The following is a 27512-nucleotide window of genomic DNA, read 5'->3' as shown; positions in this document are numbered from 1 at the left end:
TCCTGGTAAAAGATAAAGAGAATACAGAAGTAAATAATGGGAGGAGAATTTATTTTAGATCTCATAATCTTGAGGACCTAGATATAGCCTTCTCTAAATAATTTCAAATTAAATGAACTATTTCCCATGAAAGGAGTAAATCAAAGATAATAAAGCAACACAAAATTATATATGTAGCAATTTAGAATGCATTACATGGTTTTCTCTCTCCAGAAGGTTTAATTTCTTTTTCTTCCTTTCTTAGGCCACTGAAAAATTACCTTGCTTTTCTGGAGACATGGGGCAAGGCTGGGATGGTGATCAATTTTAATACAAAACTACAAAAGGAACTATTTTAGGTACTTTCCCTTTGAATACCAGGAAGTCAATAAACATCCAACCAATATGTAGCACAGAAATGATCATATGTCAATGATTCTTCCTAACAGTGAGCAACATTAACATTTTGGAATGGGATGGGAGAAGTGGGAGCAAAAAGGAAGGAAAGGAAAATTGTAGGATCTTTTCTCAAACTCTTTTTTTTAAATGGGATACTTATTAATTCATCCAATAAATGGTTAGTAAACACATGCTAGATGGTCAAGAGACAACAGTAAGTGAGATATAAACCTTGCCTTGAGGGGCTTACATCCAAGAGCAGGGAAACAGGTAGTTTTTTAAAACTATAAACTACAAATAAATAAAGGGTTAAGGCACAAAATAGTGAGGGGTCTTATACATAGGGTGTTAGGAGAAGACCTCTCTGAGGGGGCTGTACTTAACTAGTACCCTAAAGATGAGAAGAAAACAACCATGACAGGGTGAGAAGTGGAGAACACTGAGTATAGAGGGAGCCAAAACCACAAAGAGTTTGAAACCGGAAAAACAGACAAAAAAGAAAGAAAATATTTGTACTGGCAACAGAGTGGGCAAGGAGGAGAGGGTGCCTGATGAGGTTATAAAGCTAGGAAGTTGTCAAAAATATGGAGCCTTGTGAGCCAGATTAAGATGCCTGGGTCTGTTCTAAGCACAATGACAAATCAGTGAAGGATTTTAAACAAGAGCAACAAAATTTGATTAGAATTTTCAGAAGCTGCGTGGATAATGGCTTGGAAGAGGTAAGAGTAGAAGAGGAGAAAACAATTAGGAAGCTGTTATAATAGTTGAAACAAAAGATGATGGTCAGAATTAGGGGTAATGAAGACAGAAAGAAAGTGACATGTCTGAGGTGTATTTTAGAGTTCAAGTCAATAGTGCTTATTGATGAATGCTGTATGGGAGGGAGGTCTAGCACTTATTGTTCTACTGGGCAGACAACAGTGCCATTAACTGGTGTCAGGATTTGGGGGTAAGATAAGCATTTCTTCTGAAATATGCATTTGGTCTGCTTATTAGACATCCAAGAGAGTTGTCAAGTAGGCAGCTGAATATAAGAGTCTGGAGCTAAGGGCTGGAGACATAAATAGGGAAGTCATCAGCACATAAAGCGGATCAGGTTGTCTAGGAAGAAGCTATAGCAGAAGAAGAGACAGGCTGAGGCTCTCGTACGCCTGAGACCTGTGGATGCCAGCCTCTGAATCTCCAACACAGTCCTCGCATCCTGTGACTCCAACTGGACAGAAGAGACCAGAGAGCCCACATCAGGGAGTGTTGTTGTGCTCTGCTCAACACAAGGGCACGCTGCAGACAGGCGTCCTGGGCCAAGCTGGCTGCTCTATATCTGGCCACTTGGACACGGGAAAGGAGTTTGACAAGAGGCTTTTCTCCCTGAGACTCCCTGTATCCCAGAGTTGAAGAAAATGAAAATGCTGCCAAAGAATTCAGTAGATACAGGAGCATAGACACTCGGTGAGGAGTCTGCCCTCAGGAGAGGGGCAAGCGCCACGGGTGTCAGAACAAGGGAAGGAATTTCCTGAAATCACAGGTAATTTTTAAATTCTGAATAATTACTAAATGTGGTAATGTGGGTGAGAGTGCTTTCTAGACTGCAGAGTATATTATTCAAAAAGTAAGGTCTGGGCAATGTTTTCAATCAAGTAGGTAGAATGTGGAAAGGTATTAAGGGCCCTAAGAACAGTCAGGTGCTTTGGAGACTCTCCTGGGGCCACCAAACTCCGCAGCAGACCAGGAAATCAGAGGCACATGAAAGGGAAGCAGCTAGAGTGGCTCTAGCTTTATTAACAATGATGCTCATCAACTTCACTCGTACCACTTCGTTCCCTGACCCAAGCACTATCAGGTGCAGACTCACTTTAGTTATGCCATAGGTGAGGTGCTAAGTGCCTTGTGTGCATTATCTCAACAATCCAAGGCAAGTATTATCATTATCCCCTTTTTAGCAATGACAATACCTGAGTCCAGAGATATTAAGCAACTTGCTCAAAATCAGAGAGCTGGGATTCCTACTCTACATTCTGACTGCCTTTGATGCTTCCCTTAATCTACAACAACACTTACTCGATCGCCACCCTTTTAACCTAACAGTTGCTTATTTTTGTGGATGTTCTCTTTCCTTCTCTCTAGCTCCTTCTCCCCCTCCCTCTCCCTTTCAACAATTCATTGACTCATTCATTCAGCCAACCAACACTGATTAAGAGCCTACATGCCGAGAGAGAAACTAAGATGGTGGCTAGGTGAGACAGGGCAAAAAACACTAGATAAAAACCAGAAAGTGACCCAGAATACCGGTTACAGCGATGCGCCAGGTGGACGAGCTCTGCTAGTATCACACGGGCCGTATATTTGGTGAAACTGGGAGTCTGCGTTCTGAAACGAGTGAGTAAGCTGGCTGGAAGACCCGCAGCCACGCGGCATTATGGGGAAGTCAGGGCTTGGCATTTGGAGACCAACTGGCTCTTTAAAAAAAAAAAAAAGGGAAAAACCCAGGAGCGGCTGCAGTTGCAGGACTGGGAACCACGCAGTAAAACACAGCAAGAGGGGGCTGGGCTGGCCTCTCGGTGTCTGGCCTGGAGGATAGTCCACTGCAGATACCCTCGGGGCTGGAGGAACGGAGGGGAGAGTTGGAAGCTGAAAGAAACCCTGTGGCTAGCAGCTGGCTCCCCGGAGGGCTGGATAAACTCCTGCCTGGGGCCGTGACCACAGCCCAGAGCCCCACCAGTTGTCCCGGAGCTGGGAAGGAGGAACTGTGCGAGGAGGAGGGGGTTGAGACGTCCTGTTCGGCCATTTTTGCTTCAGGCTGAGAGCACCACTGCACGGCCCGGCGGCCTGGGGCTTCCCTTGAGGGACAGCACGCACTGGTGATGTTGCACGGCATTCCCTCGGCAGAGGTCCTGGAGGATCGCAGCTGGGAGGGGGACCCGCTCGGAGAACCCAGGGACGCTACGCCAAGTCCGGTGGTTTGTGGGACAGCGAGAGAGAGGGTCTGGGGCTGAACTGAAATGAAGGCTTAGACTCTTGCGGTGGCCTTGAATCTCCAGGAACCTGGGAGATTTGAATATTAAAACTGCCCTTCCTCCCTGGCCACCCATACACATGCCCCACATTCAGGGTGGACAGCTCCAGCAACACACCCAAACTGAGTTCTCCAACTGAACCCCACAAGAATCATTTCCCCACATACCGTGGGAACAAGGTTGAGAACTGACTTGAGGGGTATAGGTGACTCACAGACACCATCTGCTGGTTAGTTAGAGAAAGTGTACGTCACCAAACTGTGTTTCTGAAAAATTAGATCGATATCCTTTTTTTTTTTTTTTTTACAACTTGAAAGAACCCTATCAAGCAAAACAAATGCCAAGGGGCCAAAAACAACAGAAAATCTTAATGCATATGATAAAACCAGACGATATGGAGATCCAACTCCAAACACACAAATCAAGACATCGGAAGAAACTCAGTACTTGGCACAATTAAACAAAGAACTACAATCAAGGAATGAAAACATGGCAAAAGAAGACCATGGCCCAGGATATAAGCGACATAAAGAAGACCCTAGAAGAGCATAAAGAAGACATTGCAAGAGTAAATAAAAAAATAGAAGATCTTATGGAAATAAAAGAAACTGTTGGCCAAATTAAAAAGACTCTGGATATTCACAATACAAGATTAGAGGAAGGTGAACAACGTCTCAGTGTCCTAGAAGTCCACAGAACAGAAAATGAAAGAACAAAAGAAAGAATGAAGAAAAAAATCAAAAAAATCAAAATGGATCTCAGGGATACAATAGATAAAATAAAATGTCCAAATTTAAGACTCATTGGTGTCCCAGAAGGGGAAGAGAAGGGTAAAGGTCTAGAAAGAGTATTCAAAGAAATTGTTGGGGAAAACTTCCGCAACCTTCTACACAACATAAATACACAAAGCATAAATGCCCAGCGAACTCCAAATAGAATAAATCCAAATAAACCCACTCCGAGACATATTCTGATCAGACTCTCAAATACTGAAGAGAAGGAACAAGTTCTGAAAGCAACAAGAGAAAAACAATTCACCACATACAAAGGAAACAACATAAGACTAAGTTGTGACTACTCAGCAGCAACCATGGAGGTGAGAAGGCAGTGGCATGACACATTTAAAATTCTGAGAGAGAAAAATTTCCCACCAAGAATACTTTATCCAGCAAAACTCTCCTTCAAATTTGAGGGAGAGCTTAAATTTTTCAGACAAACAAATGCTGAGAGACTTTGCCAATAAAAGACCTGCCCTACTTCAGATTCTAAAGGGAGCCCTACCAAAAGAGAAACAAAGAAAGGAGAGAGAGATATAGAGAATTTTAACAGACATGTATAGTACCTTACATCCCAAATCACCAGGACACTCATTTTTCTCTAGTGATCACGGATCTTTCTCCAGAAGGGACCATAAGCTGGAACATAAAACAAGCCTCAAGAAATTAAAAAAAAAAAAAAAAAAATTGAATATACTCAAAGCGCATTCTCCAACCACAATGGAATACAAATAGAAGTCAATAATTTTTGAACTGTAACTCCACTATTTACTTCCTACATGATAAAAAATACACAAACTCTAATGACAAATCAGTGGTTTTGAACTCAACTTAAAATATGTAATTTTAGACAACTATATAAAGGTGGGGTAATGGAGGAGTATAGGCACATAGTTTATGTGTCCTATTGAAGTGAAGGTGGTATCAAAGAAAAACAAGATTGTTATGGATTTAAGAGGTTAATTTTAAGCCCCACAGTAAACACAAAGAAATTATTAGAGAATATAACGATAGAGATGAAAAGTAAAGTGTGGGTTAAGAGAAATGGGGGAAGGGGCAATGGAGAGTTAAGAACAGAGTATAGGGTTACTGTCTGAGGTGAAGGGAAATTTCTAGTAATGGATGGTGGGAAAGAGCATTACAACATTCTAAATGTGATTAATACCACTAATGGAAGGCTAGGGAGGGGGTGGAATGGGAAGATTTAGGCTGCATATATGTTTCCACGGTTGAGGAAAAAAAAAAAACACAGTCTAAATAGACGACAATTGAATGCCAAGGATGAACCTGGAGGATAGAGGGCAGGAGGCTCACAGGGACACAGATGAGCCATAAGGAAAAGGAAATCTAGAATGTAAGCTTTGTACCATTGTTGAATCTCTTGTACTTCTTAGCTGCGCTTAATGGGATTGCATAAAAGAATGTTCTTATTCATGGGAAGTGTATATGTGAATTATAGTGTTTGTTCAAGGGTGTGAGCAGCTTGCTCTCATATGTTCAGAAGACAGAGCAATAGACGATAGATGACAGATAGGGAGGGAGGGAAAGAAATAGCGATGTGACAGCATGTTAAAGTTGGTGGATTGGGCTATCGGGGGAGGGGGGTCAGGGTATGATGGAATTCTGTGTACGGGGTTAGTATTGTTTTTGCAACTGTTCCTAAAAAAAAAAAAAAAAGAGCCTACATGCTAAGTCCTGTCCATATGCTAGAGGTTCAGGATAAAGAAATAAATAATACAGAATACAGAAAGACCAATTAGCCAAGGGCCTCATATTCATGAAGGACTTCAAATATTACTGAAAAGGAAGGCATACATTTAGTCACAGGAATACACCAAAAAATAGAAAGAAGATATGTCTCCTACAACCTTAAATTCACATCCCATTACCTGACCACTTGGCGTAGAAGGTACAATGAATATCTTCGATAACACCTATAGTTACCTTGTGTGTAGCAAAATTATATTATATTGTGGGTTTCTATGTGTGTGAGTATATGTTAAAAGTTTTCATTGGTTAAATGCAAACAAATAAAAATGTAACTTTTTCTAACCCTACCTTAGCATTTCCTCAGTTTTTAATAAGCTGGGAACCTCAAAAAAAAAAAAAAAAAAAAAAAAAAAAGCATAGGTCACTCTCTACCACCTCTGAGAGGCCCTGAACTTGAATGACAGAGAAACGCACATACTATGGAGGATAACCAAAGGTGGGGTGTGAGGATCCCAGGGAGGCTTCCTGGAAGAAGCTACATCTAACCTGGGCCTTAGGAAGATGCATAGCATACTGATGCATCCTCTGTAGTCAGGACCAGGTCGAGACCCTCGGTAGTGAAATGTAATCCTGGGACAGTCTCTTAAACTCTCGAATTCTGAGTTTCACCTAATAGTATCTACCTCAGATATTCCTGTGAGGATGAAAAAAGATGTTGGTTATGAAACCTTTAGCACAGTGAATAATGAATGCTTGATAAATGTTATCTGTTAGAAGTATGATTAGTAGTAATAAGGGATGAGTAGGAATTAGCCTGGTAGAGAAAGAGGGCAAGAACTGGCTAATTTAATTCCTGTGGTCATGGCCTTCAGGAAGTGAAAGTAGAAGAAAGGAGAGACCTTAAGAAATTTGGGGAAAAAAGGAAGTCGTGGTGTGAGCTTCAGCCTGAGACGGAAACAGCCTGGTCAGCTTGATGCAAGGCACTGTTTGGCCTGGAAATGAGTGGCAAGGAAAGATATCGGGGACAGGGCTCCAGAGTACAACTTTAAGGCCCCATTCACAAGGCCATCTACGTGAGTAGTACCCATGGAGTATGAACTGTACACACAGCCGGTGCAGCTGAAGGCAGCAACCTGCCTGGAGGGATGCTCCGAGGGTCCCTGACCAGCTTACATCACCACTGTAGCCATCAGCCAAGGGCCCCACTGTTGGTGTGTCCAAATCACCTGGGCTGCCTAGTAAAGAGGGGGCAGCAATGTGACCAGAGGTAACACCAGCCTCTCTGGGCAGTATCAAAACCACACCTAAAAGCATCCAGTTGCAACACAAGAGTCTGGGATTATTCCAATTTATCAGCACTACTGCAGGAACGTGGGACCCTCATTTCAGAAACTCCTGCAAACACTCCCTACAACCAAGAATACCAAGGATTAGAGGAAAACAGAGCTCCAGGCCATATAGCACAAGCTTCCTGGGTGCCTCTTGCATGAATTTAGTTCAATGCAGATTTGCCTAGAAAAAAACCACTATTTTCCCTCATGGATGACAAGGTGAGAAACTGTTTCTCTTTCCTTCCTTCTTTCATAGAAATGAGGCTTTCTGCCCGGGTTCAACTGCCAACTGCACTCAACTCTTTCCCTGCCACTCAGGTCTTCAGCATCCCTCCCTCCCACCAACACTCCATCCGCTCCCACCCTAACACTCTCACAGTCTCTGTGCTGCACAACTCCAGGAGACACCGCTCACAGAGGCCATGGGAACACGTGCTCCCTTTTCTGAATGCCAATTCCTGGAGCCGCACGGCCCAGCGGTCCTGCAAAGAGCACATGCTCGGCTACCAGCATCCACACTTCAGAAGCAGGGCAACGTTGAATGTTCAGGAGAAAACCTTGATTGTTTGGGAAAGAAAATGAAGGTAGAGAAAAATACCTATAGCTATGGGAATCCTTGAACTTATTCTTCATTCAACCAAATAAAAGAAACAACAGTGATGGGAAATAACAATTAAGCTTGGGTGATGAGAAGAATAGTAGTGCCACTGGTAGCTGAATTGAGGGCAGAGAAGGTTCCAGGAAATATCCAAAGGAAAGTAGAAGTGGCGTGTTATAGTGGAATTAATTGAGGGTGGAGGTGGGAAACGAGTTTCATTTGGTTGAGGTACGAGGATTGTGAAATAAAAGGTGGATGGAGAAAATGTAGATTTGAGGCCTATGGAAAGTTTCAGGTTAAAAATTTAGATTTGGGAGTCATCCAAGCAAACAGCATATATGAAGCCAAGGGAATGAATAGGTCATCAATAGAGGAAGCTAAAAGATAGACAAAAGAAGATGGAACATGCCTATATGTGGAGGAGGAGGCACAAGGACGAATACAGGAGGAGCCTGAAGGGACAGAGCCAGCAGCTACAGACATGGAGAAAAACCAGAGGCCTCCAAGGTCATGGCAATCAAGAGGATCTTCAAGAAGGTAAGTTTCCCTAGTGTCAAGTGTTGTAGTGGGAGATAAAGGGAGCTTGGTCATAGGAGACTCTAGAGAAAGTACACTGCAATGTTAGCTCCTTAAGAAATGGACCATGTCCTTTCTTGCAGGATTCCCAATGCTATTGTCAGTTACATATTAAGAAAGCAACAAGCATTTGGGGAATAGAGTATAGCAACTGGACCGGAAGCCAGATGGCACAGTTAACAACAAACCGCAATTACAGTTTAAAGCTTAATGACTCTTCATAGCTTTATAAAAGAAAGCAAAAAAATTACCAGCATACACACTGTTAACCCCGATTACAGGCTTCTATGGAGGAAGCACTTTCCTATTCATCTGGCAAACTGAAAACTCACTGCTGGAAGAACTAGCAAGAGGCTAGTTCCAGGGATCATCTCTGCCTCAAGTTCTCTGAATGACCATAGCAAAACTGCAAAATGATTCTGCTTTTGTCTCCCTGTTTATAATTAAACTTATTGGCAAAGACTTTGAAAATACCTGGAATACAGGAAATGGAATTAATTAGTCCCAAACCATATGTGGTTCTCACTTATTCTCCAACAGAGGTGAGAAAATAAATATTCAGCAGGTAAACACTGCTTCCGTGGAAAATTTTTATCATGCTTTCCCACCTGTTTTAGCAAGATTAAAACTGGGCCTGAGATTTTCATTCCCTAGAAACAATTTCCCGATCAAAAAAATACCTCCAGAAACCTCTAAGGACTACATCTCACCTAAGGTTTGTTTTCTGCAGAGGAACTAATACTCGAGCACTCCCAAATCATATTTAAAAAAAAAAAAAAAAGAATTATAATCCACAAGAAAACAGAGTTCAGCAAAGTGACAGGGTACAAGATCAACACGCAAAAGTCAATTGTATTCCTATACATTAGCAATGCACTGTTGAAGAGGAAATTAAGAAAACAATTCCATTTATAATAGCATCTAAAAAATAAAATACCTAGGAATAAATTAAACCAAGAATACAAAAGACTTGTATACTGGAAACTACAAAGCACCACTGAAAGAAATTAAAGAAGACCTAAATAAAAGATAAGACATCATGGATTAGATTGGAAGACTTAATATTGTTAATATGTCAATATTACCCAAAGCAATACATAAATTCAATGTAATCCCTATTAAAATTCCAGCAACCTTTTTTGAAGAAATGGAAAAGCCAATCCTCAAATTCATATGGAACTGCAAGAGGCCCTGAATGGCCAAAACAATCTTGAAAAAAAAGAACAGGATTGGAGGACTCACACTTCCCAGTTTCAAATTATACTACAAAGCTACAGTAATCAAAACAGGATGGTGCTGGCATAAGGAAAGACAAATAAATCAATGGAACAGATCTGAAAGCCCAGAAATAGACCCACATATCTATGTCCAATTGATTTTTCAACAAGGGTATTAAGTGGAGAAAGAGTAGTCTCTTCAACAAATGGTGTTGAGAAAACTGGTTATCTACATGCAGAAAAATGAAGTCAGATCCCTACACATCACACCATATACAAAAATCAAATCAAATCAAATCAAAATGGATCAAGGACCTAAATATAAGAGCTAGAACCATAAATATAAAACTCTTAGAAAATAACATAGGAACAAATATTTATTACTTGGGATTCAGCAATAGATTCTTAGAGATGATACCAAAAGCATGAGCAACAAAAGAAAAAGATAAATTGGACTTCATCAAAATTTAAAACTGTTGTGCAACAAAGGACATCATCAAGAAAGAGAAAAGAGAAGCTACAGAATGGGAGAAAACAGTTTCAAACCATATATTAGATGAGGGTTTAATATCCAAAATATATATAAAGAATCCTACAACCCAACAACAAAAAGACAGCCAAATTTTAAAATGGGCAAAGGATTTGATTAGATATTTCTCTAAGGAAGATAAACAAAAAGCCAATAAGAACGTGGAAAGATCTCAACATCCTTAGACATTAGGGAAATGCAAACCAAACCACAATGAGATACCATTTCACACCTAAGAAAATGGCTACTATTCAAAAAAGAGGAAAATAAGTGCTAGTGAGGATTTGGAGAAATATGAACCCTTGTACATTGTTGGTGACAATGTAAAATAGTGGTCACTGTGGAAAGCAGTATGTCAGTTCCTCAAAGTTAAAAACAGAACTACCATATGACCTGGTAATCCCACTTCTACGTATATTCCCAGGGTTTGAAACAGATACTTGTACACCAATGTTCAAAGCAGTGTTATTCACAGTAGTCAAAAGGTGTAAACAACCCAACTGTCCATCAACAAATGAATGGATAAACAAAATGTGGTAAATACACACAATGGAATATTTTTCAGCCATAAGAAAGAACGAAGTTATAAGACATGCTGCAACATGGAAGAATCTTGAAAAGGCACATGAGGACAAAAAGTGTATGATATCACTTACAAGAGATGACTAGAAATAGCCAATTTGCCGAGATAGTAGATGAGAGGGAAGGGTGAGTGTGTGTTTAAAAAATTAAAAAAAAAAAAAAAAAATATATATATACATATATATATATATATATATACACACACACACACACACATAGAGGGAGAGAGAGAGAGAGAGGCCCAAGGATCGGCAGCCGAGAGGAAAGCATCTAGCATAAAAGCGAGGGACCAAAACAAACAGAATATGAGCAATTTAAAAGAGATGGAAAATTGCAAGGAGAAGAGAAAAAAGGAAAAAGAGAATTATAATAACTATAGCTAATATCTTTTGGGTGCTTACTTTGTAATGGACTGGGCTGAGCACTTTACATGCATCATCTCATTTAATCTTTGTAACAGCTCCACGAGATAAGGCACTATTACTAATGTCTATTTTCCAGATGAGAACACTGAGGCTTGGATCAACAAACCTCCTCAATGCCACACTAGTAATAAGTGGTGGAGCCAAGAATTAAACCCAGTGCATATAACAAATCTTCATAAGGATCGTTTTTTCATGGCTGTATAACATTTTATTGGATCATTGATATTTAAAGCTTTATATATATGATTTTTTTTAAAGAAAGAATTTTTTAATATAGGAAATCCATAGCCAGCCTACACAGAGATCAGTTCACAGATCTCATATGATAGATATTTTTCTCCTATGGGACCCATCTGCACAGCTCTACTAAATGAAGGTGGCCAGTGCCACGCAGTACTGCACAGGCAAGGAAACACAGTGGATGCACGATTAAAGCCTCAGACTCCCAGATAAATCCTGCTGGAGCCATCCACTAGAAACCGCCTGATTTATGAGAATCTTCCTCTCTTCTAACTTTATTGGCCCACATTTCTCTAGGGAAACAGTAGAAGGTCTGAATGTGTCTTAGCCTGGATCTTTTAGAACACAGAGCCTGAAGTCAGGCTTCCACGCCAGCACTCTACAGCAATTCTAGGGAAGCCAGAGTAAGGCAAGAAGAAAAGTGAGGCAGGGAAAGAGCGAAAGTAAATATAAGATGGAGTGGAACTGAGCTGGCCATGGCTTCACGAGAAACAGAGCATGTTGCTTGGTCATATGGGGCATCTCCAGAGAGGCCGTAAGGAACTATTATATCACAAGAGCATCCATCAGAGGGGCTGGTGGTAGAAGTGGGAAAGTATCTTCCAGCTCGCTCCCATTTCTTGTTCCCCATTACTCAAAGTTCACTCCTTGGTGACTCAACTTCCTTGTACTTTTTGGGTGCAATATCTGACCCCTTTAGCAGCCTATGGGGAAGCCAGATCCCACACCCTGCAGTGCAATGTATGAAGTGTTGGGAAGAGCCCAGCAGTGGCCTCAGATAGGAGAATGGTACAGCCCCACAGAGTCAATCACCACAGCAGCTCAGAGACAGTGAGGTTAAGAGGGTTTGAGGTGGCACCTAAGAGGTAGCCAATATAGGAAGCTTAACCTAGACAGCAATCAATACTGGTACGCAATCTGAAAACTGAATAGAAGAGATGATCTAACAGGTCTTTTTGGACTCAGCATTATTTGTGCTCACTGAGCTTCTATGGATTTTTGGAATTCTAATCATCATAGGACATCATCCATTCACTTACCCAGTTCTTCATTCAATAAACATTTATTGAGCATCTCCTACTGCTGGGCATATGTGAGATTGTAGGGATGGAGAGAGGTCTAAGACCCCATCCCTGCCTTGGAGAGGGAGACAGGCAAATAAACAGCCAATCACAACACAGCATGATCAGTGCCACCCCAGGAGAACCCAACAATCCCTAAGCACACAGAGGATGGTGAGGAGGTGGGGGAGGGACTGGGGGAGGGACAGGAGGCTTTAGGGCGAACTGCCAGGGGTGAGGAGTTTCAGTTTTCAGGCACTTGAAGTGAAATCTTCACTCTTTTGCAGCATGGGCTTCTGTGGGTCCATCTCAAGTGTTTTCCACACTCATACCAACACTTCTACCTGTCAGCCATCAGGAATAGTCCACCAGATGGGGTCAAGGCCAAGATGCCCAAGTCAATCCTGAGGGCCTCTCCCTAGAACTGGTTCTTTCCTTTTTTTTTTTTTTTAATTATGGTTTTCTGGATCTCTTTGGGATATAATTTAAGCCCAAGACTCCCACCTTGGGGAAAATAGGCATATATGCAACATTATTTGTAATTTAAGGTGCTTCATAGACACTAAGTCCATCCACGAATCCTCTAGTGTTCTCTGGCCTCCCAGTTAAATGCTCCCACCCTAGAGCAATTTATCTATCTCAAGCTGCTCTCAGACTTTTCAAAACAAAACAAAATCTTTCCAGAGGAGCACAGCAGAAGGAAGCCAGGCACTTATGACCCTGAACTGATAATTCCTTATTTCCGTTTTCAGCAGTGTGGGGGTGTCTCCTTCCCTTTTCTAAGAATCTTTCCCCTGTCTTCCCCCAATAAAACAGAAGCACAGGCATAAAACCAAAACAACGCAGCAGCCGAAGAACGTTAAAACTCAGGCCACAGCAGTTGGCTTTATCAGCTGCAGTTACAGCAGGGGCCCAGGGCAGCATACAACGGTTATCCTGGTGAACCAGACTCCCCACAAACAAAAAAATCCCAACTTTAAGTCTGCTCATTGAAGGCAGGCACAATGCCAGAGACAGCAATCAGAAGCCAGGACACACCCGGTGGGCTTGGCACAGTGTGAGAGTTGAACAGATACCTGCTGAACGAGAGCTGGCTTTAATTTGGCAGAGCAGGGTCTGGGATTTTGAAAGGGGAAATGCACTATTGATACCCAACACTTTTAAATTTAGGTAGTAGATATGTTAGGAAGTGTTACAGCTTGCAGGACAAAAGAATTCTCTCATAAAATTTCTCAAACATAGCTCCTTCAAGTGGTGATGACCCACCCGCCCCATACTTCTAGTGTATTTCCTTCTTATAAATTTCTTTTTCTAATCTATGTATTTTTTTTTTTTTGTTATAAAAAGAATACACTCTCACTAGAGAAAGTTTGGAAAACATAGAAAAATATAACCACTGGTGTGCTTCTAAAATGGTTTGATTTATAAAAATCCCATCTGTGAGTACCTTTTCAGCTTCCCAGGGACACTTCTATTGTTGAGGGTGAGGCTGTCACTGAAGACAAATGGGACAAGAGTCTTTGACCTTGTGATTCCCCGGGCTCTCACCTTGGGAGCTAAGAATTGTTAATTCTATTGTTTTTCCCAAATTGATGGAAATTTCCCACAGTTTATGCCTAATCTCTTTACTTCCTCTATCTAAAAAGACCAGAGAACTGAATTTTTGGAAACACTTTCCTGTTAATTTTTTTGCTTTGGTATTTCTAGAGTTTTTTTTAATTTCCGTCTTCATATCACCCACCTCCATCTGGAGAAGGGTTGTCAAAAAGTTGAGTAGGGATTTAGAAAAAAACCACACATTGCATAGATTTGGTCACACCACCAGTAATAGTAGTACTTCTTTTGGTAGGTGTCTCATCGGCAGTAACTCGTGCAAAGCAGAAAAGCCACAAATTCAAAGCACATAAACCATAAATGCAAACACAGCAGACATTAATTAGGAAGTGAGAGACAAGACTTCAGGATTTGAGTCTCCAAGTATGTGGATTTTTATTTAGCTTTGAGAGTGAGACTTAAAAAGATTCAGAAAAATATTATTTGTTGGTTGAAATAAAGCATCTTAGTTGCATTTTTCCATCGAAACATAAAACTTGGGTGCAAAACAGTAGAGAAGGTCAGTTAGTTTGTTCAAAACAAGAGGGTACCTTCTTACCTGGCTCATAGGGGTAAACAGCAATTCTGAAATTGTCATTGCCAGGGATATCAATTTTTTTCTTTGTTTCAGTTTTCAGTCCTCTGAAGGCATGTCCATCTATGTTTCACGTAGCAATTGCTACCTACATAGGCCAGACTTGATCTCTTGACCTAGTGTTTCCATTACAGAGGAAACAGAAGTGGATGATATATGTGTGCAAAATGTATTACGGTATATCCCTTAATAAAAAGAAAATAGTAGCAGCATGAGTAAAATTTAAATGTGGTTTTTGGTTTAGGAAAAATTCAAAGGGCTTTAAAAACGTGTTTGAGTTGTCACTGCTCCTCTCTTCCAACGCTTTGGCATGAAGAGGGATAATTTTACAGTGACGGAGCAATGAACAGCTTCACGGCATTACTAAAGCTACATTTACTGAGCACTCACATCTATAAGATGGGCATTTCTATTATTGATTTCCATCACACAGAGAAAGAAACTGAATCTCAGAGTTAGTTAAGTAGCTTGCCAAAGGGCATGAAGCTAGTGAGAGGTCAAGTGGTTTCTGACTCTTATCTACTGACTCTAAAGTCCATGAGCGTAGCCGTGGCATTATAATTCTTCTAGGTCTAAGAGAAGACTTAAACCAAAGGGAGAGACTTAGAGCTTAAATGATAAACTATCAAAAGAAAATCCCATCAAACAGGTCCACTCTTCATTTGACACTGGCCAAGTGCAGAAAAGAACAAAGGCAAATTAAAACTTGAAAACTAAAGCCAGCTTGACCTTTACATTAGAGATGAAATGCCCACTGGTTCCGCCCAAGGACTCCCTTTCTTCCTCTTTTTTTTTTTAACATTATAAAATGTTTTATTAACAAAAACACACAAACTTTGAGAAACATCGTGCTACAAAAACTAAGAAGCTCCTTTGCAGAAAGCTCCTCCCTTTCTTCTTTGCCTACAATCATTTCCTCATGGCTTTGGATCCCAGCCATAAGCCAACACTGTCTTCTCACCTGACCCCACCTGACGCCCAGTAACCATTTTCACTTCAATGTCTAACAGGCCTCTCAAACTTAACATTTCAAAAACTGGGTGACCAACCATCCTCCCCTAAACCACTCCACCAAAAGCCTTCCCCACCCAAGCTGACAGCAGCTCTGTTTTCCCAGTAGCTCTGGTCAAACCAACCTTGACTTACCTCTTTCTCGTACACCTTTCTCTAATGTTCATTTTACAAATATATTTCTCATATGATTCTTCTAAACGGCAAATTTACCTGGTACACTTAAGATTTCACTTGCATGTAACTCACCAGAGGTACCTCTACTGAAGCAGTTAGGAGAGCTTCATCTACCACGACATGGTCTAACCAACACACAGTGATGTTCAGCTGCCACTTTAGTTCTCCGTGCTATTTGATAAGCACTTAGGCAATACTTCCTGTATCCCAGACATTGATCTGAAAGTGACTGACAAATAATTCATTTAATGTTCCTAACAACTCTATAAAGTAGGTACTAATATCAATTATCCCCTTTCAGAGATAAGGAAACTGAGGCAAAAGGAGGTTAAATTACTTGCCCAAGGCCACACAATTCAAACCCTGACAGTTTGGCTCCAAAGTCTAGCCTCTTAACCACTCTGCTATGCTCCATCCACGAGACATACTTTTAAGCAGGATGAAGGTTCATTGCCTATATGTAAGAACATATATGCACAAATTAACCCACATTCTTATGTACTTTCTTATGGCCTGGACCCACCTCTGCGAAGTGCCAGGCCAGGCCTGGGTGCATAGTCCCTGCTGCCTTCACAGGAAAAAAACCACCAAATGGGATAAAGCATCTGGTCCCATTAGCACTCAGCTCTGACCAGCCAAGTCCCCCACCCAAATCTGACAGGTGTCAGTAAACGACCTCTGATTCCTTGGAACTGCCTCTCCAAGGCCTGCTTGGAGACTGGGAACTTTCAAACTGACCAATAGCAGAGCGCGGGAGCTCCATGGCCCCTGAGGGTGATGGAGGGCGCTGCTGGAGGGCTCCTCAGCAAACCCCAGGCCCGAATGGGCCAATTAGGCTGACAGGTGACTGACTAAATGTGCTCCATTTACTCCTGTCCCCAACATGCCCCCTTTTTACATGTCACTCTACTACAAAAATATTAAAGGGGAAGAGATGGGGAAAAGAAGCATAGGAAGTGCCTTGCCAATAAGGTCAACTGGTAGGGCCAAAGCAAGGACGGTTTTCCTCCTTCAGGATCTCTATGTGTGGCCAGAGTGGACACAGAGCCGCTCTTAACTGCTCTTTAGAGCATTTGTTGTTGTTGTTCCAGATGCCACAGTGCCTAAGGGCCCAGCTTCTAAAGGCAAGAGATTAAGAGATGTGAGTTTGAAGCCCAGCTCCACCACAACCTTTGGCAAACTACTAAACCCCAGCCTCTATTTATCTCATCTGTAAAACAGAGATATTATTGCAGATCTTAGAGAGTTGGGGTAGAAATTAAGTAGAATAAGTAGCATAAACTGCATAGCAGAGATCCCGGCACACAGTAAAACTCAACGAAGAATAACTATTGATAATGATTTTGAAAATCTTAATAACAATAAAATTTTTTCACACCCTTCAACTGTTCAGAGTCCAAAGTGGGGGGAAATGTGGGGACAAGGAGTGATGTAGAAAAAATTAATACTTCATATTTGCTAAGGGCAGGGAAATAAACATAAACTGTATTTTTGACAGCTTTAGGTTCATACAATAGACAAAATTAAACAATGCATAAGTGAATAAACCATGACATTATAATTTTTCTCTTTTGAAAGCTTACATCAGAAAAGGCAGACAAATATACTCAGTTTTTAAAGCAGTGAAATAAACTGTTTTCATTTAAAACATTCACTTTTTTTTTTTTTAAAAAAAAAGCAATTAGCTAGCTTTAAAAGGCATCAATGAAGTGATTCTATCAAGCAGGTAAGGTTCTGGTGTCTGAAGATTAGGCAGGTTGAGGGTCACTGATAATCCTGCTATAACTTGGTGGCATTTGGCAAAATGCTGAGAACACCATTCCGGTCAGCTGGTTTGCTTGCAAAGGCCCACAGTGCTCAAATGGAGCCTTCTTTTAATGAGAGGCCAAGTTCAGCCTGAAAGAAAAGACTGTAATTATTTCACCCCCAAATTAAAATTAATGAGGACCTTTTAGGGTGACTGTTGAGGGCCTCCGTATGGTATTATATTAGCAGAGGAAATCCTAACTAGATGACAGAGCCCTAAGTTCTAGGGAGGCCTGTGAGGCAACCTAAGCCGGACACCACCAAATGTCAGGAGACTTGAGGTCAGTTAACATAGAGGTGCCAGGGAATTCCTGCTTGACTTTAAACAAGTCACTTGACCTTCCTGGGTCATTTGCCTGCCAGTTTGACAGAGTTTATGACAGGACTAGATTTTATTTATAAAGAGGTTTCACAGCCTTGGCTTCAAAGTGATCTCCTATTAATAAAATGCTCATGTGAAGAAGATCAAATCTGAGTCCGGTGTTACTCATTTACCATTGAGAGATCAAATGGCTTCATTTGTCAGGAGGTGATGCGAGCCGTCGGACCTTAAAGAGGTCAGCTAGCTCAGACTTCCCTTCTCCCCTGCTTGTCTCTTCACTCCAGATACACAGGTCTAGACACAGACCCTAAATACCAGTGCCCACACCTAGCCAGATTCTACTTCTATCTCCAACCTAGTTAGTGCAGCTGCTCCCCCACGAGCCTTCCTAGACCAGCAGAGCCTCAGAAAGAGTCCCCTTCTCTGAATGCACAGCTCTCAGTGCCCACTTTTATTATTTGCTTACATTCGCTTCATTGTTGTTAAACTATTATTGACTATTATTGAATGTTGTATAAATATTATTCTTACAGGCTGTATGCGGAGAGACTTAAACACCTCTGTGAATTCCATGCAAACTAATTCCATCTGCATGGAGCCACATTCCAAAGGTTTCAATGGGCCATCAGCAATCTGCAAAGTAGCATTGCACTCATTGTGACTAAACCTCACCTGGAACATTGACCATCCCTTGCCGGTTAGTGAAACACAAGTCCAAGTTAGTATGGGGCCAGCTGGGGTGATGGAGGTAATCAACTAAAAATTCAAGTGACCTTGAGTTTTTAATCCTGCTCTTGTCTATATAATTTTGGCCAACTGTTTCTATATTAATTGTCACATATCAGAAAGACAGTAGTAATGCTAGAAACCTATGCCTTAGATTGCTGGTGATCAGAAAAATACATATACATATGATGTATATGATAGTTATCCAACATAAACAAATAGAGAAGATAGTATATACCCAGCAATTTGCAACTTGCATTTCTTAAATATCAAATTGTTAGATAAATGCTATCCAACAGGGATAGTAACACTTCCCAGTAAAGGTGTTCAGGGTTTTAAATTCCTCCTGGCTAGTTTAAGCATCTTTTCTCTTGCTTGTTCTCACTCCTATGTCTAGGGTTTTGCTTGCTGCATTCTTTGAAACTTTAGTCCAAGTTTCCTGGAAACCTGCGATTGAGCAAACTGCCAAAGTTCTTTCTAGAACAGGACCAGGACAGACAGTACTGAGGCCAAGCCTGCAGAAGGAGGGAAAATGGCTGGCTTTCCAAAATTACCTGGAACAGGGAATAGATCAAACCAACACTGAGTTGGCCCCAAGCCTCCTGGAGAGACCTAATGGCTCCTAGCTTTCTCATCCACATGTGAACGTGCACAGAACCCTGGGAGAATTCTCCCATCTCAAAATGCAAACTTCCAGGTGTTCATTTTTCTTTCAAGTTTAATTAGGAGAAGGGTCTTTTCAAACACTCATTTCATTTTATAATTTGGGCGCATCATGATATTTCTTATTTTATACAAATTTAATATGCACATAATTTCTATTATTTTCTTTACCAACAGTCCAATGGACCATTTTGTGCTCACCCCATCTTGAAACAAATATTCTAACCTGCAAGCCAGCACTCCAAATGTTGGCCTTGTAAGTATTCCATGCATTCACATGCTGCCTGTTGGCCAGACATAGCATGAATTATCTCAACACTCAGTGGCATTTACCCTCTTGCCATATCCAGGATTGAGAAAAATAGAGCAAAGAGAAAACAAGACCAGGGAGTGACAACATCAACATGGCAACATAAACAGCTACTGAAAACTGCTCTCCAGAGATTCAATGGAAAAAAGGACAATTCTGAATTGTCTGAAACTCTGGAGGAGGGTATAGACTGGAGAAGGACCTGCAAATGCCAAACTGAAGAAAGAGAAGAAATATCAGGTAGGAATCCTCCATCCAGACCAGCCAGTCCTCTCCCCAATCCCACTTGGTCTCCATGTCGGAAAGGCACAGAAACAGCAGACGGGACCCCTCCCACCAGGAATACAGACTCTAAAATCTCTCACAGCAGTGAGACATACCCCTGCTGTTTGAAGACCCAGGGGACAGGGGAGGACATTTCAAGGCCCAGGCCAGTGAGGGATAAAGAGACTGAGAAAATGTGGACAGAAATTGCATTTCCAGCCCTGGGTCTGAAAACTCTTCCCCACCCTTGAGAGAAGCAGCAGCCAGCGGCTGTTTCCTTGCCTTTGGGACAGCTGGAGTACTGTCCGTACACAGATGTAGCCCCACATCCAGCCAGATTTTGGCTGGCAAAGTGAGGGCATAGGAATCCTGCAGTTTCAGCTCACCTGTGTATGTGCAGCCTGTGCTCAGAAACAAAGCAGCCTCTGAAGAGGATTAAGTCACCAAACAGTGCCATCTGCTGGACAATCCAGAAAGTGCAAAGGAATAGAAACACTTTTTAAAAGGTGCTCCAGACCTTTTATTAGGACCACAGGAGCTGGTCTACATGCCCTGCACAGAAACCCAGCCCAGTTTTGGCTGAGAAATATGGACAATTCAATTGTCAAATCAGGCTCTAAAACAAACCCAGGTCTTTGCTGACCAACAGAAAACAAGTGCACCACTGGAAGGCAGCAGATCTATATTACCACACACAGTGAACTTTCTGGGGTGCCCAGTGCCTACCTTCCATCCCGGTGGCAGGCCACAGTGGGTACTTGATTTGGGGGTAAGGTTGGAAGGGGGCAGAGCCAATCTGACAACTGGCCAGTGAAAGAAACAAAGAAATACAGAGATCAAAAACAACAACAACAACAACAACAACAAGAAAATCCAATGCAAAAGAATAAACTAATCAAGAATAAACTAATCAAGAAAATCAGATGCCTAGACAGCAAAAAATCATGAGCCACATCAGGAAACAGGAAGATATAGCCCAAAGGAACAAACTAGCACCTCAGCTGAGATTCAAGAATTGAAACAACTAATTAAAGATGTTCAAACAAATCTTCTAAATCAAATCAACGAGTTGAAAGAAAATGTGACAAAAAAGATGAAGGATATAAAGTAGACACTGGGTGACCATAAGGAAGAATTTGTAAGCTTGAAAAAACAAATGGCAGAACTTACAGGAAAGAAAGGAACAACAGAAGAGATGAAAAACACAATGGAGACATACAACAGCAGACTTAGAGAGGCAGAAGAAAGGATTACTGAACTAGAGGACAGAACATCTAAAATCCTACACACAAAAGAACAGATAGGGAAAAGAACAGAAAAATATGAGCAGGTACTCAGGGAACTGAATGACAACATGAAGTGCATGAATATATGTGTTACAGGTGTCCTAGAAGGAGAAGGGATGAGAAGAGGGGCAGAAAGAATAATAGAGGAAATAAGCAGTGAAAATTTCCCAACTCTTACTAAAGACATAAAATTACAGATCCAAGAAGTACAGAGTACCCCAAAGAGAACTGATCCAAATAGACCTACTCCAAGATACTTACTAATCAGATTGTCAAATGTAAAACACAGAGAATTCTGAAGGTAGCAAGAGAAAAGCAATCCATCACATACAAGGGAAGCTCAATAAGACTAAGTGAGGATTTCTCAGTAGAAACGATGGAGGCGAGAAGGCAGTGGTACGATATATTCAGGATTCTCAAAGAGAAAAACTGCCAGACAAGAATCCTATATCCAGCAAAACTGTCCTTCAAAAATTAGGGAGAGTTTAAAATATTTACAGATAAACAGACAATGAGAGAGTTTGTGAACAGGAGACCTCCTCTACAAGAAATACTAAAGTGTTACAGACAGATAGGAAAACAGCTGAAAAGAGAGAGGTTTGGAGACGAGTTTAGCAATAAAGAAACCAGGAGATAGAGAGTCAAGATCAGGTATTTGATGCTGAAAGAGTACAAAATGGTGAATAGGATTGATTGTATAGATCCAGAAATGGATAGCAGAATACTGGGTGATGGTAGCACAATACTGTAAGTACACTGAACAAAGATGACTGTGAGTACGGTTGAAAGAGGAAGGTTAGGGGTATACTGGACACCAGAAGGAAAGACAGAAGATAAAGATTGGGACAGTATAACTTAGTGAAACCTAGAGTGGTCAATGAATGTGATTAAATGTACAAATATAAGAATGTTTTCACATGAGGGAGAACAAATGAATGTCAACTTTGCAAGGTGTTGAAAATGGGATGGCATTGGGAAATAAAAAATGCAAACTAGAGTTGAGAGGTCATTCTGGAGATTATTCTTATGCATTATATAGATATTCCTTTCCAGTTTTTAGTGTATTGGAATAGCTGTAAGGAAATACCTGAAACTGTTGAACTGCAACCAGTAGCCTTGACTCTTGAAGACAACTGTATAATTATATAGCTTACACTGTGTGACCGTGTGATTATGAAAACCCTGTGGCTCCCACTCCCTTTATCCAATGTATGGACAGAAGAGTAGAAAAATGAGGACAAAAAGTAAATAAATAATAGGTAGGGATGAGTATGGGATGTTTTGGGTGTTCTTTTTTACTTTAATTTTTTATTCTTATACATTTTTTGTGTGGCAATGAAAATGTTCAGAAGTTGATTGTGGTGATGAATGCACAACTATATAATGGTACTGTGAACAACTGACTGTATACTGTGGATAGCTGTACGGTTTGTGAATATATCTCAATAAAATTGAATTTTTTTAAAAAAGGAAAGAAAACAAGACCTCACAGTGTTTCATTTCTTGTGGCATGTTGTACACCCCAACATATTTTCTTCTTAACATCAAACTTTGGAATGCTTTTTCATTGCAGAACTGGTGAGTCACAGCTAGGGGAATTGCTCTGACTTGCTCCACCCATTAGTATAAGCCAAATCATGGATGATCCTGGATTTTCAGGAGGTTATCTTGGGAGAGAGGGTGGTATTTATTTTGGCCAATGGCACAGAGCAAAAGTGACCTCAAAGTACAGATTCTTATTTATGAAGGTAACCTCAAATGAATCGAGCAATTTCTTGGTTGGACATCATTAAAATTCACTCAAATGTCCAGCCAGTAGGCAAACCCAACTCCAGAAAAAAATTAAAACTGGAATGACAAGAATGGTGATGGATCAGGACTGGAGTAAGCTGACAGGCTTGAGTGAGAGGACTTGAGCCAGACAAAAGGGTGTGTGCTCAATGACAGGATGGGGAGTCTGGGCAGAGTGACAAAGGGAGGGGATAAGGCAGCACTCGTATGCTTCTTACTTCTCTGACTCCAAGCTCTTCCTCATTTCCTCATAATGTGAATTGCACCTACAATTTAATATAATCTAGAGACCCGTTCACTCGTTTGGACCCTGCTGCTCAAGCCAGAGCCAGCCTTCAGCAAAACTGCCAGACAGAGAATGTGCTTTCCTGAGAACTCCCAGTTTTCCTCTTCCTTCCATTTAGCCGTTCCATTCAGCTCTGTCCCACAAGCACATCTTCATTTCTCCCTTTAGTTCAGCAGTTCTCAAAGTGTGGCAGCATCACCTGAGAAACTGTCAGAAATACCAACTCACAAGCCCCACCCCAGACTTATTAATTCAGACACTCTGGGAAGAGGCCAGCAATCTGTGTTTTCACAAGCCCTCCAAGTGATTCTGATACCCATGAAAGTTTGAGAACTGCTGCTTTAGATGATATAAAATAACAACATCAAGATGGGAGAGCACGTGCATTTTAGGAGAGGACTTGTGAAAAAGATGAACCACTCAAATGCCAAATGAATCAATTTCTAACAGTGGAATTTCAAGCCACATGACAAATTGTGTGTGTGTGTGAGAGAGAGAGAGAGAGAGAGAGAGAGAGAGAGAGAGAGAGAGAGAGAGAGAGAGAGAGAGATTGATTTCAGGGTGCTGTCTTAGTTCAGGCTCTCATCATTTCTTGTCTTTAGTCCCACTAATTCCATTCTTTTCTCCACATTACCACTAGAGATGTGTGCTTGGCCTGAAAATCTGTCCCCGTTAGACCCCTACTTAAAACTCTTCAGTGGCCACTCCTTACCTATAGGATAACATCCCAGATCCCTAGCACACAACCCAGGGCCCTTCATTAACTGCCTGAGCCACCCTTCCCTCACCCCTTCCCTCCTTCTCCACCATGCTTCACTGTCTGCAGGAGGCTTACACTTCCCTATGACACTGACATCAGGCGTGGCCATGAGACTTATGTTAAGCCAATAGCATGAGAGCTAAAGGAACACCTGTACTTCAAAGGAGACCTTAAGAGCCACAGTTTTCTTCTGCCATGTTCTTTTTCCCTCTTTCCCATAAACGAGATCAGCCACATGCAGGGAAAGGCTCTTTTTTTAGTCTCGGTAGGTGCTGGCATGAAAACAGATGAGAAGCACAATTACAACTGACCCACACTGGACATGCAGCACGAGTGAGAAATAAACCATTACTGTTGTAAGCCCTGAGATTCAAGGTTATTTTTACTGCAAGGTAACTTAGCCAAAGGTATTAGGGCACTTTTGATCCCCCATATCCTGTCTGCCTGAATGCCTTCCCCCCCTCTGTTATACCCCTCCTCCCAATCCCACCTCACCCCTGCTGGGTGCACTTTAACACTTGCTCATCATTCTACACCCAGCTCAGGTGTCAACCCCTCAATCAAGCCTTTTTTTCCTTCCCAGGTATAACTGATCCCTCTCACCACCTTTAGAACCTTCTCCGAATCTAGAATATACCTCCATAGACATGTAACTATGTCCTTAGAACCGTGCTAGGGGCTTTCCATTCATTAGCATTACCTTTAGAACACCCCTCTAAAAACGATATTCAAGTCCTCATTTCACAGAGAGGGAGACGTTGGCTCAGAAAAGCTAAGTAACTTATCCAAGTTTCCCAGCCCCTCAGCCACAGAGCAGAGTCCTCATCAGGTGTGCGGCAGGCTCTGAACTCAGGAATCTTTCCACGGACTCGCACACATCTCACTCCCTCAGCAGCGAGCTTGCAGGTCCTTCCACACCAGTGGATGGATTAAAACTCTCCTTATCATAACTGAAAGGGCTGTCAAATTAATTTGAAACTTTAAAGATTTGCATCAGGAACTGCGCTTCTTAACCCCTGAGAAAATAATCATTTTCTCTTGTTGGATATATTTATTCTAAGGCTCCTGGAAAAAACACTGAAGACCCTAGGAGAATCAGAGTGCTTTGTCTGTGCCCCTTCCTCAGGTCCCAGGTATTGGGAGTAAGTGTTCTGTGATAGGATACTAAGATTCCTACAGACACCTGAAGGACAAATCTTTGGGAAGGTGCTTTTGGGTTTATTTCAGGGGAGAAGGCACGTAGCAGAAGGTTAAGGATGCCAAGCAAGTCTGCTATGTATTATGTTAGAGTTCAAAAAAAGAAAAGAAAAAAACAAGGAAAAGAAAGCGACACAGCAGCAGAGAAGTGAATCAGACTACCCAAAGTCAGCCTGGAAGTGGCTACTGCAATTTTAGGTTTCTATGAGCTGCTGGCATTTTGTTGTAGTGGTTGGGTTGTTTATTTTTCTTTCTTTTCTCTCTCTTAAATTTTACTTGTTTATTTAAGGGAGGGGAAGAAAGTGTAAGAATCCTTAAATATTCCTCTCCACACTAATGAAAGACTAGCATTCAACAAGGTACCATAATCTTCTTTTCACAAAATATTCATACCATTTTTTTCAAGTGTTACAAAGCTTTTCTCAGTTACCAGTTGGAATCCACTTATCTCTCACACCATTCTAATGGTACAGTTTCCCCCAAAAGGATGTATTACCTTTAAATCATACCATCAGTAACATTAAAGTGGCATTTTTTCCTTTCAAGTGTAGATAGCTGCTCAAAGTGCCAAGTGGTTGCTGGACCAGTTTGGACCTGTCTGATTTACTCTTTGAAAAGGCCATCCACCCAGAGCAAAGCTGCTGGCGTAATAAATAACAAGGGCCAGCGTTTATCAGGCACTTAGCACTATGTTCATTTAAACCTCAAAACAATGCTATCAAGTGCAATCATTATCACCATTTCACAGATGTGGAGAGTGAGGGGTACAGAGAAGATGAGGCAAGACCTGACAAAAGGCAGCACTGGGATTTGTATCCAGGCCACTTGCTTTCCAAAACCAAAGCTCATAACCCTGACCTGCACTTTCCAAGGGAAACACCATCACTTCCACAGAAGTGCACACACTGAGGAGCAGGGAGCTGGGGGTGGGGATCAGCCAACTCAGTTACTCAATTGAAAGCAGGCAGAGGTGGAGAGTGTGGGAGAGCTAAAGACACAAGAAAATACTATCGTTTTTTCATCTGATTGTTACAGGAACAGTAGACAAAATGCTTTTTCAACGTTTCCCTTCTCTTGTGTGAGTAAGCACTACCTCTGTAATGTAGGCTCTACATGAAAGAAAGGGGTAGTTCTTCGTTTCTCCTGGCAGGAGAGTGGAGAACAGGGCACAGGGTACTGTCCAGGGAGTGTGTGTGTGGGAGACGGAGGGAGACGGAGGGAGAGAGGGAGAGAGGGAGAGAGGCAGGCAGGGGCCAGTAACTGCACAAGACCACAGTTAATAATTCACTCACAGCCCTCAGGCAGTCTCGGGTAGAGGCTGCACACACACACGCACACACGGTCTCATCATCAACGCTCTGCATCCCAGCGAGAGGCGGTGTCCAGCAAATTGCTTGGCAACGCTCGGAGGAGACTCCAAAGCCCCGGGTCCCGGCGGCCTCTGGGCGCTGTCCAGCGGGCGGCGCGCCTGGGAGACTAGCCCCGGGTCCCATCTCCGGAACCCCGGAGGCGGGGCAGAGCGCCTAGACCGGGATTTCGGGGTGGGGGGGGGCAAGGGGATGGTCTCCAGGGACACCTGTTGTCGCCCCCTGATTCTTCATTAGACGCCCTGGGCGCTCCGGGTCACGGGGGCAGGCACTGGTTGGCAAGAAGTGAGTGTATGTGTATGGGGGGGGGGGCCTTTCCGCCTTAGACAGACTCTCGTCACCCCTTCCCTTCCCGGGACGCCCGGGGCGTCTCGAAATGCCGTGCCTTCCCGGGGGCTCCGGCCAGGGCGGGCGTGCGGGCGAGGGGTACGGGCAGCACCCGCGGCGCTAGGACCTCGAGGCCGGCCCGTCCCGCCCCCCGTCGGCTCCACCTGCGGCCCCTCTCGGGGGTCTCGCCGGCCCTCCCGTCGTCCGGCGCGGTTACCTGCGACGCCGCCCGCCAAGGTCTCCAGCGTCCGCTGGAAGGGTGCCGCAGCAGAGCCGCCTCTGCTTGCCGGGGGTCTCCGGGGCCGCCAGCTCTGCTCTCGCCACACTCCCTCCCAGCCGCCGCAGCGCCGCCGCGGTCTCCCGACTCGCGTCTCCCCAGCTCCGCGCCCGCCAGCCCCGGGCGCCGCTCCCGCCGCTGCTGATTGGCCGCAGTGCGCGCCCGAGCCGCGCCCTGATTGGACGGCCCGGAGCTGGGCGGTGTGATGGGCCGGGCGTGGCGGGGACTTGCTCCCCTCGCCGGCCGCGCTGCAGCCTCGCGGCCGTGCAGCGCCCCCGAGCCCCATCTAGGTGCAGAAGAAGGGATCCTGCCCACTC

The 27512-nt window shown here is 42.7% G+C and overlaps 1 protein-coding gene across 1 annotated transcript in view; it reads right to left on the bottom strand.

Annotated features, from left to right (window-relative positions):
- STON2 (stonin 2) overlaps positions 1-27275 on the bottom strand; it is a 188615-nt gene extending 161340 nt beyond the window's left edge. Inside the window, exon 1 of the mRNA XM_037832140.1 lies at positions 27136-27275. The gene's annotated coding sequence lies outside the window, so the exon portion shown is untranslated. The remainder of the gene's footprint in view (positions 1-27135) is intronic.
- Positions 27276-27512: the final 237 nt, after the last annotated feature.

The sequence above is a fragment of the Choloepus didactylus genome, chromosome 4, assembly GCF_015220235.1.
Source record: "Choloepus didactylus isolate mChoDid1 chromosome 4, mChoDid1.pri, whole genome shotgun sequence".
NCBI classification, from domain to species: Eukaryota; Metazoa; Chordata; class Mammalia; order Pilosa; family Megalonychidae; genus Choloepus; species Choloepus didactylus.
The sequence above is the reverse complement of the archived record's forward strand: the minus strand, read 5'-3'. Positions and strand labels throughout refer to the sequence as shown.